This window comes from Triticum dicoccoides, chromosome 6B (genome assembly GCF_002162155.2).
Source record: "Triticum dicoccoides isolate Atlit2015 ecotype Zavitan chromosome 6B, WEW_v2.0, whole genome shotgun sequence".
In the NCBI taxonomy this organism is placed as follows: Eukaryota; Viridiplantae; Streptophyta; class Magnoliopsida; order Poales; family Poaceae; genus Triticum; species Triticum dicoccoides.
Window position 1 is genome coordinate 605743455 of NC_041391.1, and position 8199 is coordinate 605751653.

An 8199-nucleotide genomic window follows, 5' to 3' on the forward strand; every position below is an offset into this window, starting at 1 on the left:
CCCGAACATATTTTTTGAAATGCATACACATTTTTTAATTGCAGTGTTCTTTTTTTAGTGGTACAAAACATTTCTTTGAATTACAAGATTTTTTTCACATTGTAGAATTTTTATAAAAATTCCATTTACATTTTTTGAAACGCGTTAATTTTTTTTAATACAAACATTTTGTTAAAGCTATCAACATTTTCTAAAGTTACTCTAACAAAAAATTATACTGCGTTAACATTTTCCAAATTTGAAGTTATGTAATTTTAGTTTTGGAATGTAGTATGTATTTAGTTTTCCGAAAATATAAACAAAATTCAAAAACATTGAAAAGAAATAATAATTAATAGAAAACATAAAAGAGAAAGGAACCAACTAGGAAGTTGGGCCGGCCAAATAATTTCCAACCGAACGGTTCAGGTCAAAGAACAGAGCCCACTAGCCATGACATTAGACGCCATACTGGGGCTGGAAGCCTGGAGCTCCTGTGTGACGCGGGAGCAACTAATTAACGAGCGCTCCTTCGGAGCCTCGCAACGATCAGCGCCATTTGGCATGCTCACAGCCATTCGCTACGTGTCGCGTTCTGGGTACTCCCTTCGATTTTTTTTATTTTTACGCATGCGTTTTCGGCTTTTTAAAAGTTTTTTTTCGTTTTTTTTACGTTTTGGTTTTCTACCGGTCTTTCCTAACTTTTCGACCAATTTTTTTTAAACAAATAATTTTTTTGCGCAAAAAAATATAATTTTTTTTCGCGAGAGTCACGATTTTGTTTTCGCGAGAGGCACGGGCGTGCCTCTTTTGGAAAGGAAAAAAATGCATTTTTTGTTTTTTTTCTTTAACGAGAGGCACAGTTTTGCTTACGCCAGAGGCACGGTTGTGCTTTTTGAGAGGCACGGGCGTGCATCTTTCGGAAAGGAAAAAAAAACGCGTTTTCTGTTTTTTTTTCTTTCGCGAGAGGCACGGTTTTGCTTCCTCCAGAGGCACGGTTGTGCTTTCATGAGAGGCACGGGAGTGCCTCTTTCGGAAAGGAAAAAATACACGTTTTTTGTTTTTTTTCTTTCGCGAGAGGCACGATTGTGCTTTCGCGAGAGGCACGGGCGTGCCTTTTTCGGAAAAGGAAAAAACGTGTTTTCTGTTTTTTTTTCTTTCGCGAGAGGCACGATTTTGCTTCCGGCAGAGGCACGGTTGTGCTTTCGCGAGAGGCACGGGGCGTGCCTCTTTCGGAAAGGGAAAAAAACCCGTGTTTCCGGTTCGGTTTTTTCGTCCAGTTTTTTCGTGAAAAAAAGTTCGTCAAAACCTATCAACATGGGATCTAGTTTTGAAGATCTCGAGGCGAGGAATCCAATGGCGAAAGCGGTTCGAGATTTAGATGCACGGTTTAAGAGATAAAACATTTTAAAATAAACGGATCTACAAAAAAAGAGAAAACTCCTAGGTTGCGACAAGTGGCGCACAGACAGCGGCCACTTGTCGCAACCTGAGAAAGTTGAAGTGATCTCCGCAAGGAGTACTCCTTAATTAGTGATTTCCGTGTGACACTCTTTGCGTCAAAGTGTTGACGTTTCGCAAAGGGGCGACTCACATGGGCCGGCCCATTTGGGGTCACATGGTGAAAAATGCGAAAAAAGAAAATAGACAAGCTCTGTGGTAGGCGGACTCGAACCCATGACTACGTACCCATGCGTGCGCTGTGTAAGCCACTACGATAGGCCAGCTCTCGTGATAAACGTGCAGCGCAACTCCTAAAGACACCAAATACAGCAGGAAAAACTTGAAACATTCGCAAAATTTCCCAAAAATTAAAATTCCCGGTGAGGGATCGTACGGAGGACCTCCAGCTTGTGAAGAAGGTAGCTAGCCACTGTAACTCCTGGGAATCTACACCATATATGGCAGCCTGTTCTATATGAACTATAAACAACAAACATATTTATTTTTTTTGAAATTTTGAACGTGATTTGTTGTGTAAAAGGTAAATATTTTAAGAAACGAGAAACTTTTCAAAATTAGAAACTCGAACATTTTGTGAAAGGCGAACAGTTTTTGGGAGTTTCAAACATTTTTCGAAAAAAGTACAAAATTAAAAGCAAGAACATTTTTTTTGAAATCATGAACAATTCTAAAAAAGACACAAAAATTTCATGAAAACAGGGGAAAAATTGAAATGAGAACATTCTCAAAATTGTGAACAAATTTGCCAATACACAAACATTTTTGGAATTTGCGAACAAAATTTGCCAACAGGAACATTTTTTGAATTTGTGAACAAATTTGGAACTCAGGAACATTTTTAAAATTCTCAAAAAAAAATTGAATTTGCGAAAATACATCCATGTTTCTTTGTGAACAAAATTTGGAAGTGGGAACATTTGAAAAAATTGTTCAACAACATGAACGTTTTTAAAATTTGTGATTAAAATTTGAAAGTGGGAACATTTTTCAAAATCCCCAAACAAAATTTGAAAGTGGGAACATTTTTTGCATAAGAAAGCAAACAAGAATTTGAAATTCTAAACTTGTTGTAAACATCAACATCTATTGATTTGTGAACAAATTTTACAAACTGGCCCATTTTTCGAAAATTGCGATTTTGTTTGAAATTATGATCATTTTTTTCGAAACATGATCATTTTATGAAATTCCCCAATCATTTTCTAAATTTGTCAACAAAATTTTAAAACATGAAAAACTTTTGAATTACTGAAGAAATACGCAAACAGGAACATTTTTCCAAATTATGAACATTTTTTTTCCAAACCGTGAACATTTTACCAAGTTCCCGGAACAGTTTTCGAATTTGCGAACAAATGTTGGAAACATAAACATCTTTTGAATTTGTCCACAAATAATGAAAACAGGAAGATTCTGAAATTCATGAAGATTTATTGAATTTGTGAACAAAATTATAAAATGCGAACATTTTTGAAAATTTTAAAATCTAATACCTTTTTGAATTTTCGAACTTTTCTTCAATAGTATCAAACAATTTTATACTTCTAATCATTTTTGAAATTTTTGAACCAAATTCGAAAACATAACATTTTACAAGAAAAATAAAAAAAATAAAAATTAAAAAAAGTGAAAATGCAGTAAAAAGGAAAAGAAAAGAAAAATGAAACTGTAAAGATAAAAAGTAAAATGAAAAACATAAAAGGAGAAAAACGGTTTAGGAACATTCTAGAACGTTGCCAAAACCCGAAAAAAAACGACTGGAAACATCCAGAATGTTCCCAAAACGGAAAACAGAAACCTTCCCCGTACCGCTACATAATGGGCCGGCCCATTGTGCTGGATAGCGATCGCTGCCTGTGCGTTCCAGCGACACTTTGCCGCAACGTGCGGCAAATAGGAAATCTCTGTGTGGAAGCCTGGAACGCTGCGTAATCGACGTACATCCGACGGTAATCGGTTCCCTCAATCAAAACCTAACGAGACTGTCGGTTCGCCGGTACACACAAACAGCGTCTTCCGGCGGCCGCACTGAATTGATCGATCGCCGTCGCCCGTCCGACGGCCGCCAACTGCTCGTAGCTTCGGACATGGGCAAATCCTTGCCCCGCCCCTCCAAGGAGGAAGAGGAAGAAAAGGAGGAGAATGTGATGGAGGGGATGCGGAAGCGGAAGCGGAAGCGGGAGGAGGAGAAGGGGATGTATAGGTTGGAGGAGGAGGAGGAGAAAGAGCAGAAGGGCAAGGGAGGTGGGATTCTCACAAACGAGCTTTTCTCAGAGCTCTGCGTATCCGAGCTCACCGCCAAGGCGATCAGAGAGATGAACTACACCCACCTCACCCAGGTCATGCACGCCTCCGTCAAAATTTTACCATCACACAATCTTTTTGGCATGAAACATGCTTCTATTCTCAGTGCAAGTCCATGGTCGAATGTTTCTGTGAATGATCTCGTTTTGTGGGTCGATCTGCCCTTTGCCGCGTTGTTGGATTTGGTATCTTACTGAAAGTAAGAGCAATAATTAACATGTATTCATGGATGGTTGTTCTCGTGATTGCAGATTCAAGCTAGATCAATACCTCATTTGATGGTAGGAGATGGTGTGCTGGGTTCAGCCAGGACTGGCTCAGGGAAGACACTTGCTTTCCTTATACCCGCGATCGAACTGCTACACAATGCGCACTTCACGCCGAGGAACGGAACTGTAGTTATTGTAGTCTGCCCAACAAGGGAGCTTGCTATCCAGGTATGTATATAATTATATATGCATGGAGCAACCGTATTCCTCTTTTGACCCCTTTTTCATGTTTTATTAATGTTCAACTTGCTGTGAATGAAACAATCAAAATCAGATGTCCCAACTGAGATAAGGTTATGCTTTGCTAACATAATTCTGTGTAAATATAATGCACAAGCTTGCTCGTTTTAATAGTATTGACAGGGTAAGAAATTTAAGTGCCTTTCAAGTTGCATTTGCCAAATGTTAGCAAGTTGTTTAGCTTCAAAAGGCAGTTTTCTATATGCTATCTGAATACTGGAAGCTGGATATAGTTGCTGAGACTATTCATTCATAGGGACTCACACAGTCACACTTCACTATCCTTAATAATGCTTTTCATTGATTCATTTGTTCTAGACACACGATGTTGCCAAGAAATTAATGAAGTATCACTCTCAAACTCTTGGATATGTAATTGGTGGCACTAACATGAGAAGTGAGGCCAACCAGCTTGTGAAAGGGGTCAATCTATTAGTTGCAACGCCGGGCAGGCTTCTGGACCATCTGAAAAGTACCAGTGGTTTCAACTACAAAGGGCTAAAGGTAAAGACATTCTGGCCCCTATCATTTTTTCAAAGCTTCAAGGAATTTTTTCTGTTGAAGTAGTGCGCATGTTTAAGTTACCACACTAAATAACAAATGCAACCAGCAATTTCATACTTCTCTACTCTATTTGCATAATCAGTGACCTGATTATTTTATAAGCAAATTCTTTTTGTGCGTCTACAGTCTACCCTTTTCTTGTCCATGACTGAAAGTGTCTACCTGTTAATACTGAATTAGAGTATGTATGAAATCTCAGCCTACATTATTCCAAGTATATGCAAAATCGTAAAAGCTAATAGTTTCTATTTTTACAAAGTTATTATTAGCTTGTTACATGTTTCCGTGTTCGTTAGTTGTTACTAACTCTGTCCCAGATTAACCGCAGTTCTAACACTGTCCTAAGTCGACTATTTTAACTCTGACCAAGTGTGCAGAAAAGAGTATCAACATCAAACAGGTAAAAATGAAAATATATTTCATGATGATTCTATTGATACTTTTTTCATGAATATAAATTCGGCCAAACTTAATGGATGACTAAGGACAAACCTAGAAATGCACTGATTTTGGGATGGAGGGAGTAGTTGCATTGGCAAGTCCAGTGGATACAATGCTGTTTGTTGTTCTGTAAACCGAATTAAGTGGGAACTAATTACAGTGGTAGAAGTGTTGGATCTGTAGATAAAAGTTTATTTTCCATAGCTATCACCAATACTAAATTCTGTTTTCTAATGAAAGGAACATATACTTGCATTGTAAATATATTGTCAGGCAGCGATGGAACCGATCTTGTTGCCCACTCATACCTTGGCAAATGGCATATTTTACCAACCGTGCTGGTCTGACCATTGGAACTCCAAAGCTTTGCTTGCATGAACATGTGCCATGGGTCACTATTTAGCAGGAAAATGACATTGAATTTCATGATAATTGCTGTTGAAGGCAATGAATGCCACACCTGACCTCTGTGTCTACCCTATTTTTTCTGACATAACTTACCCTGTGTTGCAGTGCCTTATAATTGATGAAGCTGATCGCATACTTGAGCAAAATTTTGAGGAGGACATGAAACAAATATTTAAGCGCCTCCCTCAGGTATGTCATCATCTGGCAATTTCATTTCATATGCAAAGTGCAGCCTTTAACTTTCTGCTGAGATTACTGTATCTTGTCCTGGAATTGTTATGCAGAATAGGCAAACTGTTCTCTTTTCTGCCACACAGACTCAACGGGTTAGTGGATCTGTTATTCAGCCTATTCAAACTTCCCCCAGTTTTCTCTATCGGCAGCAATACTTATGTGCTGTCATCCCACAGGTTGAAGATTTTGCAAATTTTACGTTTGGGAAAAAGGAAGAAAGACAACGAAAACTTGTTTATGTTGGAGTAGATGACTCTGAATTAAAGGTTGGAACTGCTTCACCCTGTTGTTCAACTCTCTTCTAAAGGCATTTTTGCTTTATTTGGTATGAGAACTGACTTGATGCTCTTGCAGCCAACCGTTGACGGCTTGCAGCAGGGCTACTGTGTCATTCCTAGCGAGAAAAGGTTTCTGGTTCTGTATACTTTCCTAAGAAAGATGCAGCTTATGAAGCAGAAGGTGAAGGTCATGGTGTTCTTTTCATCGTGTAGCTCTGTCAAATTCCATGCAGAATTTCTAAATTTCATTGGGATAGAGTGTTACGAGATCCACGGGCAACTGAAGCAGCAGAAACGCACTACTACATTCTTTCAATTTTCAAAAGAGGAAAAATGGTATCTTATTGTGCACTAATGTGGCAGCACGTGGGCTTGATATTCCTAATGTGGTAAGATTTCTTCCTTTAGTTTTTAAATCATTTGGACAACTCCTTTCTATATCGCCGGACTAACCTAGGGATCGTTTGTGCTTTTTTAGGACTATATTGTGCAATATGATCCTCCGGATGACCCAAAGGCAAGTGGTTAACTTTTGCTAAACAAATTATCTATTTTCTCACCTTTGCTAACTTGACACTGAAATTTAATTTGTAGGACTACATACACAGAGTTGGTCGTACTGCCCGAGGCGATAAAGGCAAAGGATGCGCATTTTTGTTCTTACTACCAGAAGAATTGAAATTGCTTATTTACCTACACGTAATATCCCCCCTCCCCCGTGAAATATGTATCTTGTACAGTTTTATACGCTAAGGATTTGACTTCTCCAATAACAGGCATTCTGAACGTAATTGGATGTTTGCTTTGCAGGCGTCCAATATTTCTCTGACTGAATACGAGTTCAGTGAAAAGCATGTGCCAAAATCGCAATCGAGACTTGTGAGTGTTTCTTTTGCAACTCCAGCCTGCTGTCTAAAAGTGTGGTATTATAACTCGAGTTTTGGAGCAGGAGAAAATTGTTGCTGGGAACTATTTCCTAAACCAGTCAGCGAAGGAAGCCTACAGGTCCTACCTTTTGGCATACAACTCACACTCTATGAAGGACATCTTTGATGTCCATCAACTTGATCTTAAGGTAAATATTTGCAAAGTTCTTTCTCAAGGTTCTGTCATCAGTTTCAGTGCATTTGTCTGGTCAGCATTTTGTTTCATTGCAAGCTGAAATTGCTGTAATTGTTGGGGGAGATTTGTTTCTTAAACTTACAAAATCTTAAGTTGTCAAGTAGAAGCACATCTGTCAATTCCTTACATAACGTATCCCTTAAAAGTGCCAAGCTAGCTGATGATGAATGAAAAGTACAATACAATTTTTCTGTTCTGATATCTCACCAACTCTGTCTTGCATCAATGACACGAGTTGCATTTGAATTGGTTTTTTTTGTACTACACTGAATTACAAGGTTATATGTCTAATTCATTGCTGTCTTTCAGAAAGTTGCGGCATCTTTCTGTTTTAATAGCCCTCCTAAAGTGAATCTGAACCTGGAGAGTAGTGCATCGAGACACCGAAAGATGACGAAAGTGGACGGCAGAAAGAGGCATGCAATTAGCCCTTCAAACCCCTATGGAAGGAGAGGCGGTTGTGATCGCATGGATCTTGCAAGATTCTAGGAAGGATATATCAAGAGGTTAAGATCGGAGATGCTGGAAATCACCATCTTTGAATCTTGCTTTCTGGTAGATCTCCAAATATTATGTTTGGATGTGATGTATGTTATGTAGTTTCAGAAGAAAAAAAACTGAGAGTGATTTGTGCCCTTTGCCCTTTTTGGATTCTTAAAACAAGTGATAGTTATTACATTTTTTGGTGGTATATTGGTTTCCGTTCTATGACTAGCAAGTTGTCCGTGTGTTGTAACGGGTTCCGCTCTATAGGTTGATATCACGATGCAGGACCTGCAAACTGAATTCGTTCGTTTGGTATCACCACCAGAGGAAAACGAATATTGCAGGCAGCGAAAGATAAAGTTTACACAGGTCTGAAACTTGAAAGCATGCCAATAATAAAAAAAACGTGA

At 38.6% G+C, this 8199-nt stretch overlaps 1 pseudogene; it reads left to right on the top strand.

The window, feature by feature from the left end:
• Positions 1-3459: 3459 nt before the first annotated feature.
• Positions 3460-7901, top strand: LOC119320110 (annotated as a pseudogene).
• The last annotated feature ends 298 nt before the right edge of the window (positions 7902-8199 follow it).